Consider the following 20,997-nt stretch of genomic DNA (forward strand, 5'->3'; position numbering starts at 1 on the left):
ACAGATGCGAGTACGCCCGCTAAAGATGAGTTTTCATGAACTAGGTATCGAATCTACATGATTCGAATCAAAATTTTTAATTTCTGTATTGGATATTATCACAAATTTAACACTAGATTTGGAAATAGTTTTTACTGTGGCATGCGTAAGAATGATATAAGGAATAAATAAGGAAGTTAATCTAAAGACCGATACTGACGAAATATTGGAAACATGGCGAAACTACTGTGGCGAGCTATATAAAAAATAACGAGGTATCAGCAGAAAATCAGTGACCCTCTGACTACCCTAGAGAACCTACTGTCTTACTCGCTGAAGTCAAAGATGAAATTAATTTACTAAAGAGAAAAAATCCCCAGGCATTGATTTAATACCATGTGAAATACAACAGTTACTAGGTGACAAAGGATTAAATATCATCCATTCTATCTGTGTCGCTGTTTGGAATTCAGGAAAATGGCCATCTGATTGGTGTACCTTAATTTATATCCAGCTACACAAAAAAGGAACTGCTACCAGATGTGAAAACTACCGCACACTGTCACTAATAACACATGCTAATAAAATCTTGTTACACATCATCAAAAACAGATTAAAAACCTATCTACACTACCAAATACCTCAAGCACAAGCGGGGTTTGTAAAGGGTAAAGGAACAAGGGAACAAATCCTGAACCTGAGACAACTCAATGAAAAGTCTAGAGAATTTCAAGTACCTATGATTATATGCTTCGTTGACTACCGAAAGGCATTTGATTGTGTAAGCTGGATAAATCTGTGGTCAATTTTAATAGAAATGGGCGCACCAATGTACCTAGTGACACTTATTAAAAATCTGTACCAAATATCCAATTTAGCGACAGTACGACTAGATCATAAGTTCTCAAACCAATTCAAGACCGAGAGAGGTGTTAGACAAGGATGCGTCAGGTGTTGTCACCTGACTTATTTAACGTTTATGGTGAATATGCCATGAGGATGGCTTTGAAGAATGGGCCGGTGGAGTAAAAGTAGCTGGTAGGAAAATCTCCTATTTAAGATTTGCTGAGGACACGACACATATAACAGCAAATGAGCAAGAAATGTTTGATCTCCTGCGAAGAGCTGAGTACTGCTGAAAGCAGTAAAGTTGGTCTAAAAATCAATAAAGCTAAGATGAAAATAATGGTGGTCGACAGATTCGACACTATTCAACTGACTAACATGTTACAAGAATACCTGATAGTAAACACCTTTGTCTATCTCGGGTCTAGTATAACTGATGATGGTAACTGTGAAGCAGAAGTTCGGAGGCATATTGGTATGGCAAAAAATGCGATGAGTCGCCTAACTAAAGTTTGGAAAGAGATCTATCTCTCAAAATATCAAGATGAGACTGGTGAATGCCCTTGTATTCTTAATATTTCTATACGGAACAGAGACTTGGACTCTTCGCGCAAGCGAGCGCCAAAAATTGATGCCTTCGAGATGCGGTGCTGGAAAAGAATGCTACGTATACATTGGACAGCTTGTACAAGAATGCATCTGTACTCATTAGATATCTTTTAAAAACACCCTTTAATTATCTACGCTAATTTCTTTCGGTTATTTAAATGTCATCATAAACATTTCCAACCTTCTTTCGTTACATAAACATTGTTGACCTAGATCGTGAGGTGTAATTATACATACAGCTACTATAAACACTTTTCAGGGTCGACGCTGACTTTGCACTTTTAAATATATTTATACAACCAAAACATAAGGGAATCCTCATTACACATTCCACATTCGTCATTCTATTTTATTAGATGTAAGATTATTCACATTAAAAGATAGTGTCATCTACATTCCGCGAGACGACGTTACGTAGGTTGCTACCAGCTTGTACTCATGCGAGTATAATAAAACAACTTCAACCGTGAAACGACTATTAATCATTCCACCCCTCGGATAAGGGTTAACCACCCTTACCGGGAGAAGATAGCCCTAGTAATCCTGGACTATCATAAGCTCATAGGACAAACGTTTCCATTCCAAACTAACTCGAGATTAAAAAAAGGCTCTCCCCAATATGTCTGCAATGAATTCTGCAATTATTTAGTCACTTGGTTATCAGAGGTGACGATAGTTTGGAGAGATTAATTGTTTCTGGAAACGTTCCGGGGAGAAGACGATTTCAAGAGGAAAATCACCAACTAGATGGTCCGACCAAATTAGGAATTCAGCTGGAAACTCTTTCTGCGAACTCTTAGAGCAACTGAAGATAGCGACCAATGGAAAAAATTGTTAGGAATATTGGAAGAAATCACGATCATCAGTAATGGGAAAATAAGAGAGAGAGAGATACGTAAGAAATTATTTATGGTCGAAAAGTAATGTAACATAGCAATGACTTGAAGTACTTGGAAGTCCTTCCTCCTAAAGTGCCCTCCCCTCAATGGAGGTTGACTACTACAATAGTAAACTTTTCTGTCTGCAGCTGTTCTTATTCATCATCATCATCATTAAACGGTCCCGATTTTTCTATTGCTGAACATAGGCCTCCTCCAAATATTTCCATCTTCTGTTCTGCACCTTTGCTATCCAACTGGTCACAATACTTTTGAGGCCATCGATTCATCACGTTGGAGGACTTCCTAGGCTTCGTTTGTCTGCCTGTCTTCTCCACATCATCATCCAAATATTTGACGTCCACTGCTGAACATAGGTCTCTCCCAATTGTTCCCACACTTCACGGTTTTGTGCTGATTCTTGCCAGTTTTTACTAATCCGCCTGATATCATCTGCCCATCGTGTAGGCGGCCTTCCTCTTCTGCGTATATGTTCTCTTGGTCTCCGTTTCATTAGCTTTCGTGTCCATCTTGAGTCTTTTTAGCCTGGCAACGTGTCCTGCCCAGTTCGATTTGAGCCGGTGATACGTTCTATAACATTTGCGATACAGGTTCTTTGTCTGAGATCTTCACTTCTAATTTTATCTCGTAAGGTTACACCCAGCAAGGATTGTTCCATACGCCTTTGAGCAACCCGCATTTTCGACGCTGTTGCCTTGGTTAGAGTCAGTGTCTCTGCTCCATATATCATTACCGGCAGCACATTGATCAAACACTTGACTTTTTCAAACCGATCGGTATACTGCTCCTAAATATGTTTCTCAGAGCTCCGTAGGCTGCCCAAGCAAGAGCTAATCTTCTTTTTATTTCGCGCGTTTGGTTATCTCTGCCAATTTTAATTTCATGACCCAAGTAAATGTACTTTTCCACTAGTTCTACTTCATGTTCACATAATATAATCAGCTGTCGGCTAGGAATCAGATTAGTCATAAATTCAGTTTTAGAAAAGTTCATTTTTAGGCCTATTTTCCAACAGATAGCGTCTAAATCATTTAGCATTTCCTTTACTTCTCCTTCTCTTTTCGTCTCCACATGCTTGAAGTAATCTTTCGAGAAACCGTCGTACAAATTACTGAGCGTGCATTAACCCGAAGATGTCGTACCCTTCAAAAATTGTTCTTTTTTTCTTGAGGGATGTATGCAGAACTGCAGAATCCTGTAGAATCCACCATTCTGGGCCTTCATCTAGAGTTGCTGATTGGGACGCTCAGATCTTAAAAGTGGAGTAGTGTAACGAAAGAGTAACTTCGATCGATCACAAGTAACGGTTCCCACGCCTAGAATGATCGAGAAAACACCAGACGTGACGTCAGAGAATCGACCACGGATCTCTCCTGAACGTTCCAGATAATAACGTTTTGTATATATAACGCGCTATTTTGTAAATTAAGTTTGTTTATAAGATAAATTCGATCTGTAAACCTGTAAATAAATAAGAGTCTTATATAAATCCAAACCGTGAGTTTTATTTTAACAGGTCATTATTAGCTTCATTACTTCATCTGGTCCTAGACCTTCCTTTTCTTATTTGTCATTATTTGTCCGAGTTTATGTCAGTACCTACATGGGTGGCAACACGTGTAATAGTGTTTCCTACCTCAGATTGATGAATATGTACTTAAATGAAAAAGTATTAAGGATGCTCCTATTCAAAGATAAGCCAAAGAAGGCTAATTAGATACATGTTATTACTACTATCTTGAGTGGATCTCCAAGTATACAGTGTGGGCCAAAGAAAAGAATCCACCTCGATATTTGGCCGTAGTTATTACATTTTAAGCAAACACCGAAAGCGAAAGGTCGATTTTTGGTCTAAGGGGGACATATTTTTACGGTACATACTTCTGTCATTTTTCAACCTCCTCCCTTCCACGTCCCCAACACCTTATTTTTTAAATGGGAATAGGGGTCGTGTGCTAGCTTATTTAAAATGCTATTCAATTCTCTATTCAGTAATATTAATATTGACATAATAAAATTAGTTGACACAAAAAGAAAAATGTGTGTAATTTATTTACCCCAAATTACATTATACTGCTAACAGAAAACAGAAAATAATGTGTATTTGATAAATAAACATTGTTTGTCGCTTAAATTCAATATTCAACCTAACAAGAGGCAGTGGGTGGCAGTTTAAATATTGAAATTAGGCGAAAAGCAATGTTTATTTGTCAAAAAATATTTTTTTTCTCTTTTGTGACAGCATTAGAATGTATTTTGAATTAAATAAATTACATACATTCTTCTTTTTGTGTCAATTAATTTAATTAATATATTTTTTTCTTGGACACCCTGTATAAATAAATATGTTAATGTTTATATTACTGAATCGAGAATTGAATAACTTTTCAAATGAGCTAGCACACAACCCCTATTCTCTATTTAAAAATAATGGGTATGGGAAGTGGAAAGAAGGGGGTTGACAAATGACAGATGTATGTACCGTAAAAATGTGTCCCCCTTGGATCAAAAATCGACCTGGGAGCACGCCAAATATAATTCTATTTTGCTGACGTCACAAAATAGAATTTCATAATGGGAGAATCGAAGGTTGCTAGGCAACGTGACGTCACTAAAATAGGTTTTAGTGCGCTCCCCCACCTAGTTCAGCGTTTCCTTAAAATCTAATAACTACGGCCAAATATCGAGGTGGACTGTTTTCTTTGTAGGGGAGTGCAATTAGAACGAAAGTATGCATTGTTTCGGAAAAATTCAAACAAGCTTATATTTTTCTAAAACTATTTTGTTAGTTTATATATTTGTTAAAGTAAAAAGTTCTACTGGCAGATTTGGCCGCTAATTGTTTATTAATTGTTTAAACAATAACAATTATTTTGTGTAAATAATTTTAAAAATATCGTTAAATTCATCATTTTACTTTGATCAAACATGTTTATATTTTGTTTTTGATTATGCTGAATCCGAAAATGGCATTGCAATTTGAAAATTCTTATACAGAAGCTCTTATGCGGTATGTCTGCGTAGCTAGGAACCACATGGAAAACTTTTTTATTATCAATTTTACGAAAAAAAGTTATTCTTCATAAAATGCTCTGGATAGTCAAAAATTTAAAACTTAACCATCAGGTATCAAATTTTATTTATTTTATACGAGTTATGTCAAGAATATTAATTACGTTAAAGAGTAAAGTACCTTTATATTCCAGAATATCAAAAAATGATATTATGGAAAGTTGTTTGAAATTAAAAACTATGTTTAAATATACAATTACATCATTCTAATTGAAAAAAAAATCAATTTTTTCTCAAATTACGGATACTCATCATCATTTTATTACAATTATGATAACTATTTTATTATCACTTTTACGGAAAAAAGTTATCCTTCATAAAATGCTCTCCCTTGCCTAAAATCTAAGATACCACCATCAGATATCAAACTTTTTTAACTTTATACGAGATATGTAAAAGATATGAATTTTTCCTAAGAGTTTAGTGCCTTTATTATTCACAATAATTTAATTAGAAGGATGTAATTGAACACTAAAACAAATTTTTTAATTCCAAACAACTTTTCTTAATAACACTTTTCGATATTGTGAATGTAACTGAAGTACTTTTCTCTTGAGTGAAATTCATATTTTTTGACATACCTCGTGTAAAATTAACTAAATCTGATGTTTGATGATTGCATCTTAGATTATATACGATGCAGAGTATTTTATAAAGAATAACTTTTTTTCGTAAAACTGATAATAAGAAAGTTATCAATTGGTTCCAAGTTACGCAGACATACTGTATAAGAGCAAAAAATTTATTTACTGAATATTTATTATTGTTGAAGCTTATTATTAAATGTATTTTAGGTAAGTTTCACAGAAAAAAGTTTTGATCACTTTGTATAAACATTTTTTAACTGGTAATTTTAGGTTTTTGTATTACATTTTTGTTATCTTTCTAAAAATAATTATATTTCTAAAGTAAAATAATTTAGTGCATTTTAAAGATTATATCCGAAACTTTAAAAAAGTACTTATGAAACTGTAATAGATTTGTTCAAACTTGAGTAACACCGTCTTAAAATGGTGGCAATTCTATAAAACTACGAAGATTTCAAAAATTACATTTTTTGAGACGTCATATTATTTGAATTAAATTTTTGAGATTTTTTTTGAATGAAACATCATTTATCAAGATGCTTGGAAGGTAAGTTGTGCAAAATTGAGAGTTTTATAAGAAAAATTGTATTAGTTACACATTTTTAAATCTTTTTAAACAAAATTCATGCAAGGCTCATTTTCCGCCCACACCGTACTTATGACCATACATTTTATTTCTTTCTATTATAACCGTAAGATAGCTTAATTATTCTTCTTTCATGTTCAATTTGTAAAATTTCATTTGATCCATCAGTTAAAAAATTATATTAAAATAACTCAACCATGCAGGTTGCTAGTTTACAGTGCGCCAATGTTTATGAGAAGGGTGACTTTAGCGTTATAAATAAAAAACTATAAAAGATACAGATTTAATTTTAGAAAATTCTTTATATAAGGTTTTTTTTGTAAAATTTTCTGAATTTTTCAAGGTCAGTCTTTTTCTAAAATTTATATTTCCGGAGTTATTTAAAAAAACATCTAATTTCGTAGTTCATTTGTTTAATAAAAAATGAAGCAACCACTTCTCGAGTAGAGCTTTTGATATTTTGTTTATTAAACATTTTTTAATGAAATTACAAAAAGTTCTATCTTGCTTGATTTTTTCCGAAGTGAAAATCTATATACACTCCCCTATTGGCCCACACTGTATATCCGACAGGGATGATGCTCTGTCGAAGATTATTTTGATTACGTGGTATAAAAAATAAGACTAGTATTTTTTCACACTGTTTTCTGTTCCAAATCACTTGTGAGTATTCCGTGCAGGCCACCTCTACATTACGACAGCCTGGAGTGTGTCCATTATCTGGAGGCTACTTTAAATATGAGTTTTCGGTGATTACGCTGTTGATGTGTTTTGAATATCGTTTTTTATTTATTAGGTTTAGCATATTCCGATCGGTTAATGGATTTTGCTTTATTTCACTAACTGCCAAATAATTATTATACAGAGTGTTCCAACGAAAATTTTACCCCAAACCCAGTAACTCAGAAACCAAGAGTTTTTCCAGAATTTAAAAAAAAATGTCAATTTGTATTGAGGGGGAGGCGAATTTTGCATGAAAAAAAGCATCGCTTTTCCTGTCCCGCATCAGCCCTCAGCTTTTTTTAAATAGCAAGTGTAGTCGAGTGGCACATCATTTGAAAGGTTTTTGTGTTCTCTACAAGACCCTCTATTTTTTTAATTTGCGGAATAACCTTAAAGATAATTTTGGATTTAAATAATTTCTAATAAATTTGTAAAGTCCAAAATTATTTTCAAACTTAATACGTAAATTAAAAAAAAAATAGAGAATCGTTTAGAGAAAAAAATTACCTTTCAAATGATGTGCCACTCAACCACACTTTCTATTTAAAAAAAGAATGTGTATTGAAATGACTAACTGCGTTACAAAAATTGTTCAATAAACAAGTAAACAAATATGGTCTTGATATAAATAACTTTTCTCCATTCAAACAAATGATTTGACTAACCTTTTATTCTTCATTCCCTCGTTTTCTGGATTGCGCTGTCCTTGATTCTCTCAACACGTACTCTCTGGTTGTTGCGAAAAAATCCTCCTCGTCAAAACTGCTTCCAAGAAAAACACACAGGACTTGCTCGAATATCTTGTGCACAAACGGATAATAATTAGCTACTCGTTCTAGACAAAACAAAGGAATCTCCCTCGGACCAGGAAAATTAGCTCTTCAACTGGTCGACGAATTAGTTTAAACTTGATTCTGCTCGCAAAGGCTGATCCCACCAACTCTACACTGATTCTACACTTTAAAAAAAACTCGGCTGCCTTCTCTCGATGTTCATTACACACTGACTTTCTTTTTCTCTCAAATCCATACTCTCACATCCATTATCCCTTCTCCCGATATTTTTCGTCCACTAAACAACAACCTCTCTCAAACCATTTACTTCTTAAGAAACCCAATATTCTTCCACATAACTTTTTCCAATTTGTCAAATTTCAAGGAAAATCATAATTAGTTATTTTCTACTCTCTACTTTTACAACTAAAAATAATACAGTTTGTATACCACATTAAAATCCCTTCCCGGAAGGATCTGAAAAACATTATTGTCCCGTCAACGCTCCCTCCACTTTCTAATCACCGAAATGTTTTGTTAATGCCCCGTCCATTTCGTCGAATAATTATCACTAATCGTTTTAATTTTTCCGAAACACTTGTTTACTAGTAAAATTAAATTCTAAACAAATTTGGCCATATACAGGGTGATGAAAAACTATCATTTCATGGTCGTTGATATAAATTTAATTTTTTTCAATTTCCTTAAAGAAACAATTCCACAACAGTATGTACTTTGTATGCACGTAAGAAGTTATACTTCTATTATATGATTTAAACGAAATTAATATATTTTTCTTTATATTTTATTTAAATATTAAACTAATTTATACTTACTACTTCTCAAACATTTTTATTAAAACAGTGCCAAAAATTAAAATAATAAAAGAATAAAACACACACAAACACATTGAAAAATGCCGCAAATGATTTCTGAACAATAATTTTCGGAATTTTTTTTAACTAAATACGTATTTTCTGAAAATAAAATTATATAATAAATATACTTACAATCATAAAATGTATAAAAAAATAAAAAAATAAAAGTTTCTATTGGGGTTCCAACCTGCTTATTTGCGCAGTTGGTGTTGAGGTTCACTCGCCTTAAACGCTTATCCACGGAGACTATACGTCATCATGTGCGAAGATCAAGTAACTAAACCGATTAAACTTTTGACAATTCTGAATTAAATCAAATTATTTTGATTTTGACTTGAAATGATATAGAATTGAAGAAATACAACAAAACATAGAGTAAGAAAACAGTATATTAGGTGAATATTGATAGAAATTTTGATGGTAATCAAATTATGTAAATAAAGGTATTACATACTATGTATTTTGGTAGGTTCAAATAGGTTCACCTATGAAATTTTTTATTAGGACTTTAATGTTGCTTTTAAAAACTATTTAAAAAGTCATTACAATTATAAACTTTTTAGTTTCTGTCCTCACAACAATAAAACTAATATATTATACAACATTTGTTTACCTCCATATTGAACAATTATTGTTGACAGATCATTTCAACACCCAATCAGAGCCCGTATAACGACTAATACCATACTGTCGGTGTGCGCATGCGCGCAGATTAATAATAAATAATCACCCTCATATCGCGCCTAAAGAAATATAACTTCAAAAAAGTGTTGGTCGATGCGGGGCTGGGCCTCGATTTTTGACCCTTCGCTTCGTTATCGAACGTATTCGCTTCGTATACTAAACAGATACGAAGCGAATACATTCGATAACGAAGCGAAGGGTCAAAAATCGAGGCCCAGCAGGGGGTTACATTTGAGGGCATGAATTTTGCATGAAAATTCGTCTCCCTCCCATTAAAAATTGACGTGTTTTTTTAAATTTTGAAGAAGCTCTTTGTTTCTGAGGGGGTCAAATTTTCGTTGGAAAAGACTGTATAGGAGTTTTATATTGAAAGTATTTTTACTTTTTTACATGTTTATCTTCTTTGGTAGTGGTATAAACACTGATGTCAGCCAATCATTTGGTATTATGCATGTTTCGTATATTTTGTTAAATACAGTGATGAGCGCACTAATAACCGGCAAAATAACGCAAAGGATTGAAAACATATTAAGTTTAGAGAAAAAAGAAATAAAACTAGTGGAGGTGGGAGATTTAGCGATAAAAATCTATAAACTTATATTCTATTTAATGTTGCCCACCTTTAGACGTATCAGAGGAGTAGGTCAACTAAAACTGTCACTGTCACTTTGACAGTTGCCAAACTCGTCCGATACGTCTAAAAATGGGAAAAAATAAGTAAGATGTTTTATAGGTTTGTATCGCTAAATCTTCTACCTCCACTAGTTATATTTCTTTTTATCTCACAACCTGATGTGTTTTCCATCTTTTGCCTTATTTTGCCGGTTATTAGCGCGCTTATCACTGTATATCTTCCATCACTTATATTACCTTCGTCAACAGCTTATCCGTTCTTGATTTGCTTTGTTGCTTTGATAATTTCTTTCTTTGTGATATAAAGTCCAGCATACGCCTCCTGCATACAAATGTTTATCCTTTTTTGGTCTTGAAACATCTCGTCCACGTATTCTCTTCATCTACCAATTCGATCTTCTACGTTCAGTAGCGGGTTCCCATGCTTATCTTCGATGAAAGACGTAGGTGTTTATTTCCATATTCCAGTGGCTTCTTTTATGTTTTATATTTTTATTTATTTGAAGGTTGAACGTATCGTGCTTTATTTCAATGAGCAAGAAATACGTTTGTAAAAATGAAAACAATTATTCTCTACTTTAAAGACTCGATTGAACTGAGAGTAGGCACTCTGAGATGTTTCACGTTTTTGATTTTAGAGCTTAAGCCTTAAGCAAGAATACTTAAATGAGCTAAAATCACTTAAAACTCGAAAGTATGTGATGGGTAGCTCTTTCGGGACGACATACTTAGAAAAACACAGGTTAAAAATAAAGTAAATACATATAGTCAATACTTTTATATTCAGCTCGAAATTAAAATAAAAAAATTAAACGTAATTCTATCTTGCCCCGTTGCGGAGAAAGCCCTTTGATGGATGTCTGGAAGAGAAAAATAAAATTATATTTATTATTATCAAAAGAAAATATCCTTACACTCCACTACAGCATGAGGCACAAACAGTCACGCAATCAAAATTTTGATAACTATACAGGCATCTACACGATTCTGTTCGGAGCTGTCGGTAGCAGTTCACTCCACAGCTACCGTTCAATTAAGAGCGACGAATCTCTTCAATACGCAGTTTCACCAGTCAAGTCGGCCTGCCTGTTCAATCCACTGGCTGGCCTGGGAAGCCAGAGCTAGTCGCTGCAAGACTGCCTATTCTCCCATTCTCCGTTCGGTAGCCTCCTTAAGTACGCTCTCGGCTTTCCTACCTCGAATACAGAAGTGGAAATGAGTGGGGTATCGTGTTGCGTGGATGTTGGAACGCCAACGGTTCTCTGCTGTCAATGTCGTGCTGAAGGCATATCATTACAAGTATTGCGAGAAATCGGTATAAAATACGAAATAATAAACATAACTGAAATCAGAAAATTATAATATATGTGGAACAGGTAATGAGTTGACATCGGTATAAAATACAAAAAGATAATACATGAAATGATAATGGGAGGAAGGAGTATGAGAATAAAGAGAGTGTCATGGTTGAACACTTTAAGCCACTGGTTTAAATGCAGCTCAATAGAACTCTTCAGAGCAGAGGTAGATAGAGTATCGAAGTGATGATGATATTCAACCTCCGATTGGCAAACGGCACTTAAAAAAGAAGAGTAAATGTATATTTACCGGAAGTCTACATGAGTTTCTAGCTGGTTGTTTCCCATTTCGATATACTTTGTTTTCTTTCCTTTCATTCGTAGTCTATACATTTTCGTAACCTTATTATCTTTTTATAACTTGTTTCGTATCTACTTTTGTATTGTAGATTAAAATTTACTATTTAGAAGGCTGACGCTGACATGCTCGAGAAAAGTAGATTTCCATCAGTAATTCACTTCTTTAACGTGCACAAATAAACTTATTTATGCTAGGGCCACACTAACGTTAACGTTTAACGTCCATTATCGAGTTAATTAACACACCAAAAATGATGGAATAAACTGCGCATTAAAGTGACTGGCCACACTTATTTTAGCGCTTAGTCAGCAGAAAACGCGTTTTTTAATCCGATAATTTCAAGATGGAAGTCGAAGCTGCTACGCTGTTATATTTCATAAGTGCTAATTGTTATTTTATGAATTTATTATTTTATAAACGGATCAAGCAAAAAGCAAAACTCAAAAGAAGATGGTGTATGATAAAAATGCACAGAAAACGAACACGGTAATGACATCAAATGCAAATTAGCTTGTTTTATATACCTCATTCGTTCCCATGTTAGATTTTAACGATTTTTATATTTATTTACTCCACTCCTTTTTCGTAGAATAGTATCTATGTAACCTATTTCACAAATCAAATTACTCTGCAGAGCTGCAAGCTAGAATTTGTTGAAACACTGCAAGTGTAGCCACAACAACGCAATAATTAACGGAGTAACTCCTTTGTAGTGTAGAAAGAAACCTACACCCAATCTATCGCCTAAAGTTTAACGGCATTAATAATGGCGTTAACAAATTAGCGCGCTAAATCATGGCTACACCTAACGCGTTAGTCAAATAACGCGTTAATTAACGGCATTAGACGTTACTGTGTCCCCAGCATTAGAATGTATTTGAAACGTTGTGTCGGAAATGTCTTCATTTACTATATCCCGCGCCTTCTATTAATATAACATTTCTTGTAATAATTGAAATGAGATATTCGAAATATTTTTTTATTTTTAGGAAATAGGATCTTTAACGCATGCATAATAAATACGCTTCCGCCAAAAAAACAAACCCAATAAACGTTGTAAACATAAAAACCCCAAATTCGGCAACAAAAAAAGACGACAATCCTAATTGAATTCAAGCCCCATAACTAACATTAGAATCATTAAAATATTTCTCAAAGCCAAAATATTCTCAAAGAGGAAATAAACGCAAACTGGAGCTTTGAGAAGCGAAATACCCAATTCCAAAGTTATTCATTCTCAGACTTCGTTATCGGAAAAATGTAATCAAGCAGAGTATCTTTGAAGATATGATAGCATTATATTAAACAAAGTATTTCGTAGATGATGGTGGAATGCTTTTGATATAGGAATTTACGAGCTGAATTTTGCTTCGATGCTGTTTCAAATCGATCTTAAGCTTTGGCGTGCACGCAAAGGGAGAAACACTTACGTTGTGTATTATTTTAGAGAATGTCCTAATCATTAACCCTCAATAAACAAAGTTTAAAATTTCACCCTACTCGGTATACTATAAAGTCTCATTTCATTTGAATATGACGGGCATTAGAGTATGTAAATATTATTCCTTACCATTGCCTAAAAAAAGAATAGTTGGTCAACGCAATGAATAAATTTGATTGACTCTAATTGAGACAATCACCACAATCACGCGTAACTACGATAGATCAAAAATGCATAGACACCAATTTTGATACGACCCTATTAGCCCGACCAGGGAACACAAAATTTTACGAAAACCTCGGCAAAAAAATAAAGGAAGGATGAAAATTTGGGAACAGGTAGTTGAAATTGTCTATTATTACATAAAAAAAAGTTTACAATTCTACATCCCCTCCATTTTGCAAAAATTGGGAAATACGGGATGAAAAATATTTTCTCGGGAGTGAAAAATATACCTTCAAAATAGGCCCGGAATTGGATAATATGACTAATTCTAAGCAACTTTTGTTCTATAGAGTTTTTTCACTAGGTCAATACTTTTCGAGTTATTTGCTAGTAAATATGTTCATTTTTAACAAAAAAAAAACATATTTTTTGACAGCTTTTCGCAGATAACTCAAAAAGTAGGTAATCTAGCGAAAAAAATAAGTGATTTACACTTAAAATACTGTTGGTCCCTTTTATTTTTTAGTACAAAAATCGCGAAAATCACCCCCTAGTTAGCTTCCCAAATAAAATTAATCGTTACCGCTTCACAAGTTACTTTGCTTATGAATTGTTTATATTATCTATAAGTTTCAATGTTTCAAAGTGCTCATTTTTGAAAAAAATTCAGTTGAAAATAAAACATTTTTTTTTCATTTTGAAAAAAATGGAATTGTTCATGGAATTAACTTAAAATTTATTAGTAATACCAAAAATCTTACACAGTAATAAAATGTACGTTTTGCTTTTCTGAATATTTTTGCTTTTTTGTTTTCTTGTTGGACAAAAATTGGTTATGCTATGGCTGTTCAAAATTTGCTTAAACTCGTGATTAGTTACTCGTTCAAGCCATTTTAACTACAGCTTTTTCAAAATTAAGCACCGATACAGATCATATAAATAATACATAAGCAAAATAACGTGTGAATTGGTAATGGTAAAATTTATTTGTGATGCTAATTAGGGGGTGATTTTCGCGATTTTTTACCAAAAAATAAAAGGGACCAACAATATTTTGAGCATAACTCACTTATTTTTAATGCTAGAAGTTTAAAAAAACAGAAATAAACATTTTTAAAGACTTTAAAAAAAGTTGAAATGAATTGTCCCCGAAAAGTGCTCGGTTTTTGGTTATTCCACATTAAAATATTCGATTTGCAATTTGATGAAGAAGATCATACTTTTCATAAGCTACAACTCTGCTTCTACTGGGTCTACAGACCTCAAACGTACACCATTTTTTTTAAGTATTTTATAAGCTATATTTTTACTAAGAATTTTTTTTCGCTAAAATAGTTACTTTTTGAGTTATTTCCGAAAAACCGTCTAAAACATGTTTTTTCTGTTAAAAATGAGAACATATTTATTCGCTTGCAAATAACTCGAAAAGTATTGACTTAGGAAAAAACGCTATAGAACAAAAGTTGCTTAGAATTAGTCATTTTATCCAATTCCGGACTTATTTTGAATGTACATTTTTCACCTTCGAGAGGTTGTATTCCCCTCCATTAGAATTGTAAACTTTTTCTTATATAATAATATACAATTTCAACTACCTATTCCCAAATTTTCATCCTTCCTTTATTATTTGTGGGGTCAGATTGTTTTTTGATCGGGCTATATTCATAACAAACCAACTCGAATACATATTAAGAAAAATAAATATATGGATGAATATGTTTAGGAATTGAATTAGTGTTGTCATGCTACTATACATTATACATAATATAATAGCAGTTGTACAACTTTGCCATTTAACTTTTATTTTTCCTTCAAATTTTGTTATATTTTTTGCCTTTTACAAGGACTCAATCCTGTTAATATTTTTTTTTGCTTTTTACTATTTTAAATGGCTTCGGCTCTGGTCCATTTATAAAAATTCACATAAAGCTTGTTTATTAAAAACTGTAATTATTATCAACTTTTCAAATTATGTATATCAAATAATATGAAATTTTCAATACAAAAATTCCCTCCCTCGCAGTCCAAATTGACTATTAACGATATATTTAAAATATTTGCCTATACATTAGGGTGGGTCACTTTTGTATGGAAAAAAATAAAATTGTCCAATAAGTTTTGTAATAGTAAAAAAAACGTGACCCACATCCATTCATGAAAAACAATGAAAAAAGATTTTTTCTAGTTTAACCCCTTCTACCCGCGCATTGAGTTTGAAAAACTGAAATTTTTGTTTTTTTTTGTGAATTGTTTGAAAATCGATTTATCGTGGCTCACAGGAATAACAACAACGTAAACTAATAAAATAAAGTGCTTTTGGACTAAATTTTATTATAAAGAAAGAAAAATAAACAAATAATATGACAAAATAAAAATAAAATATCTTCAAATCACGTTAAAATCTTTCTTACTTTCGAACTTAGGCATAAGCTTTCGTGAAATAATTTTATTCTTAATTAAAGCTTCTCTTGCTGTTTTGTGGCAAAGCTGCATAGATGCCTCTGTTACTGTTTTTACAGCCCGCTCCACAGCTTGAGTATGACATGGTAGCCTCAGAAAAAGGACTTCATCATCACCACCTGACTCAACTAGGGAATGAAGAGTCTCATCCAGAACATTGATCAATATAGGTGGTTGCGAGTAAGATTGCTGCCAGTCTATCAAATCGATGTAAGACGAAGCGTTTAAATCTATCTTAGGCACTTCAAAGACTCGAAGCTGAAGGGATTCAGATGGTTTCCTTGCCTTTATAATGCGTCTAGCGGCAAGTTTTCTCACATGTTTTTGTTCGTCAGATAACATAGATAAGAGCAAGTTATCTGGGTGCGCAAAGTAAGCATTTCGCTTTATTACAGGATCAACGACACTCTTCAATTCTTGCGGAAGATATCGAGAATAAAATACCAACTTCCAAAAGTGCCTTGCTCCATCTTTACATGTCGGATTTAATTTGATTTCAAACCAAATAGGAGCATATACTTTAACTACAAAAGTAGCGAGTTGTTTGAGTTCGTTTGTAGGTATCTCAGTGGAAACATATAAGCGCAAAATCCTGTTGGCCTTTGTTAGCCACCTGGCATGCGACATTTTTCCCGAAGAGCGATTAGACAAATCAGAAGGGCACTTACCACTTATGACGGCAGATGTGATATGATAAAGGTAACGTTGATCAGAACTGAGATCATTTATATTTGAAATGTTTGGTAACATACCTTCTATATTTTCAAACACGACAACAGAGCGCTTCTCGCAATCATCTAATAACTTTCCGATAGCACCTGAATAAGTATTAGGTCCTGTTGTGGTGCCATCAAGTTTTGCAAATAAATGTCTTAAGGGCAGTTCATTTAAGTGTAAAAGGCATATGATCCATTGAAGTGGTCGGTGTAAACGCTTTTCTAAGAGCCGTATGACTCCGCCGTATTTGCCCATATTAGTTACCGTCCCATCACAACCTATGGCAAGAGTATCCTCTAGAGACATATTCAGTTGACCTGTTACTGTTTGAAAGATAGCAGACTCCAATCCTTTTGCAGTTCCATGGCTTGGAACGGCATATCCGACAAAAACTGATCCTGGTTCTTTAATTATTGAAATATGTTCTTCCACAGATGTTGAGCGGTATTTTTCTCCCTTTCATAACAATTTTCAGGGTCTTATCTTTTCGTCCATCAAAAAATAAGGCAGGAATAGTATCTAGTTGGCTTTGAGATAAGGTTTCTTTTCGCAATTTTTGTTTCGCTCGTCGCAATTTCGACTTATCGATTACTTCGTTGTTGATTTTCACATCTTGCAAAACAGCAGAAGCGACAGCAGCAGCTGCTCTATCGGATATCCCGTATCGGTCACAGATAGTTGATAAATTCTTGAGAGATGTTATTTCACGTTTTTTTGATGCTGGTTTTGATGAACTTGAGGGCAACGTTTGTTCTTCATCGCTACTTTCAGACGTTATTGTAGTATTAGGATTTTCGTGAGAACTTGAGGGCAAAGTTTGTTCTTCATCGCTACTTCCAGACGTTATTGAGGTATTAGGATTTTCGTGAGAAGGGCCTGGTTCACAAACGCTAGAATCGTAATAGGATTTAAGCTTAATTTTTCTATCACTCGGTTTTCTTTTCCTCTTACTTGTCAATAAATCAACAGTTCCCATAATCATTTTTCTCTCTGTTCTCTGATCTATTAAAAAAGCTCGTTCTTCCTTAGGAATCTTTTGGTCTTTGGAACATGTGCATAACTCTAAATCTTTACACTTACATGAACTCAAATCAAACAGTTTTTCCGAATTTCTATGAAAATCTTGAATTTTTTCTTCTGATAAACGCTTCAAAGATTTTATTAAATTTTTACACTTCGCGTGGTAACTTTTTATCAATTGCATCACACGATTATGAGACACAGTAGGAATAGACGCTTTTCTCCATAAATATTCAACTTTAGATGACACTATTTCAGATACTTCATTAATGGATGGCTCTTTTTTTGAATTGTTCTCAAGTTTAAGCTGATGTCCTACTAAATTGTAATATTTTATAACTTGTTTGTAAGTGGGTAGTTGATTTTCGTTAATTTCTTCCGGAGCACCAAATATGGGACAACTTGTGGATTTTCGGGTATTATTTGAAATCTCCATGATGCACAAAGTCACAAAGCTAACAAAAACTACTTAAAATCGCGAAAACATTAGATAAATGCGCGCGACCTTTCGCCCGGAACTCATTAGGTGCACTGAGGCAAAGACGCGTGATCGACAGTTTACGCCCTCTTTCCCCACTCCTTCCTCCGCAGTATGCGCACGATTATTCTCATATTTTGGATTGATTATTATTTGTATTACGTGTATCTCTGAATATAAGAATGTAATATCATTTTATGCCATGTAATTTATACAATAAACTCTGATAAAATAAATGTAATTTTAACAATTTTTCCGAATTTTCAAACGTCATGCGCGGGTAATTAACGTTAATATAACTAAAAAATAAATATGCACGTTTTTAAGTCTCTACCCAGGTCATGTTTTCCGCACTATTACAAATCGAAATTCGCAAAACAATATTTTCGACCCACCCTACTATACATATAATATGGCTTTAATTTAAAACATTATAACAATACATCATCCTGCACTCTAACAATGGCTTCAAATAAAATATATACGGATATAGAACATTGCGACAAAAATAATAACAAGTGGAATTATATAAAACATGAAAAAGCTGGAGTTTCAATTGAATTAAAATGCATTTTGTGGTGTTTTTTTGCAGAAAATTCGTATTATTGTGTAGCACAACTGATTTTCAAACAACTAGTATCGTGATGGTATTCAAAAAATATTCCATTTTTAGTATAATATGATAGATGATAGAATAGTGCATTCGTCATAAAGGGAATCAACCTGAATAACTCCATTTGTATTGGAAATATACAAAAACTAGCGAAACATATTAATATTATTGATTACGAAGGGATATTAGTAGTAAAAGTAAAAATTAACCCCACGTCAAAAGATTATTCCTCAATTTATTTTTTTTTACACTTTAAAACATAACGGTTATAATTTACAATGTATACAAATATTAGTAATATAACAATGGTAATACTTAGTACTTACAAAATTGAATACATGATTAAATTTTGTACAACATATTGGTACAAGATATATATGTATAACCTATTAGTTTTCTGTAATCAAAGTTCTTTCCCAGTAACGTTTGCAAGCTGTTCGAGATGCCATATAGACGTCTTTCAATGGTATATTTAGAACAATCAAATAATAAATGATCTGTACTGTCTGCTACATTATAAACGGAACATTTTGGAGCTTCGATGTTTATAAATAGGTGTACGTGTGTATACCTACTATGGCCCAGTCTCAGACGTGTTGAGATTATTTGGGATTTTCTGTTTATTGCTGTCGGTTGTTGCGGAGAAATGTCACTTTTAACCAGTTTTTGTTTCGAAACAGAATTTTGCCACTCCCGGCTCCACGCACTTAACACTTTATTTTTGAAAAAGGCTTTTAAATCACTTGCCACACTCCGATGTTGGACCTCCGATTCGTCGTAACCAATAGCATCGCTAGCACTTACATGTGAATGTTATTTTCGACTTATCAGTAGAACCAGTAATGTTAGTTAGAAGTATATCCAGTTGGTTGTAATTAAGAACGAAAGATGGAGAATTATTTTCAATAAACGTTTTTGCGGGTTCTAGTAGCAGTTATACAGAGTTACTATTATTCTCCGTTGAAGCAGTTTTAGATTTCTTGATTTTTTGCCGAATTTTAGGCTCAAGGAACAACTTGCCTTCTGCTAAAGAAGACTCGATTTCAGGTGAAGTTTATCAACGGTGCGCTTGTGAGAGTTAGATTCTTGAGCAATGTTTGTTATCGTGCTTGTTGTGTTTGAATCGTGGGATGCCAACATTGGTTCTTCTAAAAGTTGATGAACATGTTAGGAATCTCCATTACTGGAAACTTGGGAGATTAACACTGCTTCTGATAGTGTATGTTTTTGTTGTGAAACTGCATTATGTAGGCTGTGTAAAGATTTTTCATTATTTGAATGTTGATCTTCTAGAACTGTTGATTCGGAACACTGAGACGCCTTGTGGCCAGGCTTTTTGCAATTGTAGCAGACCAAACCATCTTGTGATATGAAAATCCTAAAAGAGGTATTATCAAACTGAAGTAGAAATGATTCCGGAAGTGTTAAATTGTGGGGACTGATGTATATTTGTCTCCTAAAGCTATGAATATGGTTATATTTAGGTAAGGTGGTACTAATTTTAAGGAATGTCATAGGTGAAGCCGGTACTAAACCAATATTTTGTAATTCGTTGATTGATAAGTATACGTATAGAGGGGCATACGTTGGAGAGGACAATCCCTCTCTGCTGGTTTATTAATTTCCTAGCTCGATCAATTTCGCCTTGAATTTTAATGTATCCTCTGTTGGTCATGAAATCTTCTACCAGTTTGCTAGATAGGATAAAGATGCAATTGTTAGACAGTCGAGAGCAGAATATAATATTTTTACGTTGGGTTATATTTTCCAAGGGGACAAAGTATTCTTGGAGTTTGGTATTGTCTAGTGCATTAAAAATGATCGCGTTCTCTTTAGAAGGAAACTGAACTTTTGATGTTGTTAAAGAATATGTTTGTGAGACATTTTGTTAATACTGGATATTGGATTTCATTGTGGTGACATTATTTTCCATTGTTAATTAATTTCATTAAACGCTCTTTGTCAATAAAAAGGATCCGACCCTGACCACCTGCAAAAACAGGTATAAGGGTGTGTATCAACACAAGTGTAATTAACGTGAAACCACTGATAACGAGAAATTGTTTATAACAGGATTAACCAACTGTCCCAATATATTAAATTCATAACGTTTTTAAAAAGAGATTAATTAAATCTTGTACACTTACAGTTATCGACTATAATTAGTCACAAATT

Source organism: Diabrotica virgifera, chromosome 1 (genome assembly GCF_917563875.1).
Source record: "Diabrotica virgifera virgifera chromosome 1, PGI_DIABVI_V3a".
Classification (NCBI taxonomy): Eukaryota; Metazoa; Arthropoda; class Insecta; order Coleoptera; family Chrysomelidae; genus Diabrotica; species Diabrotica virgifera.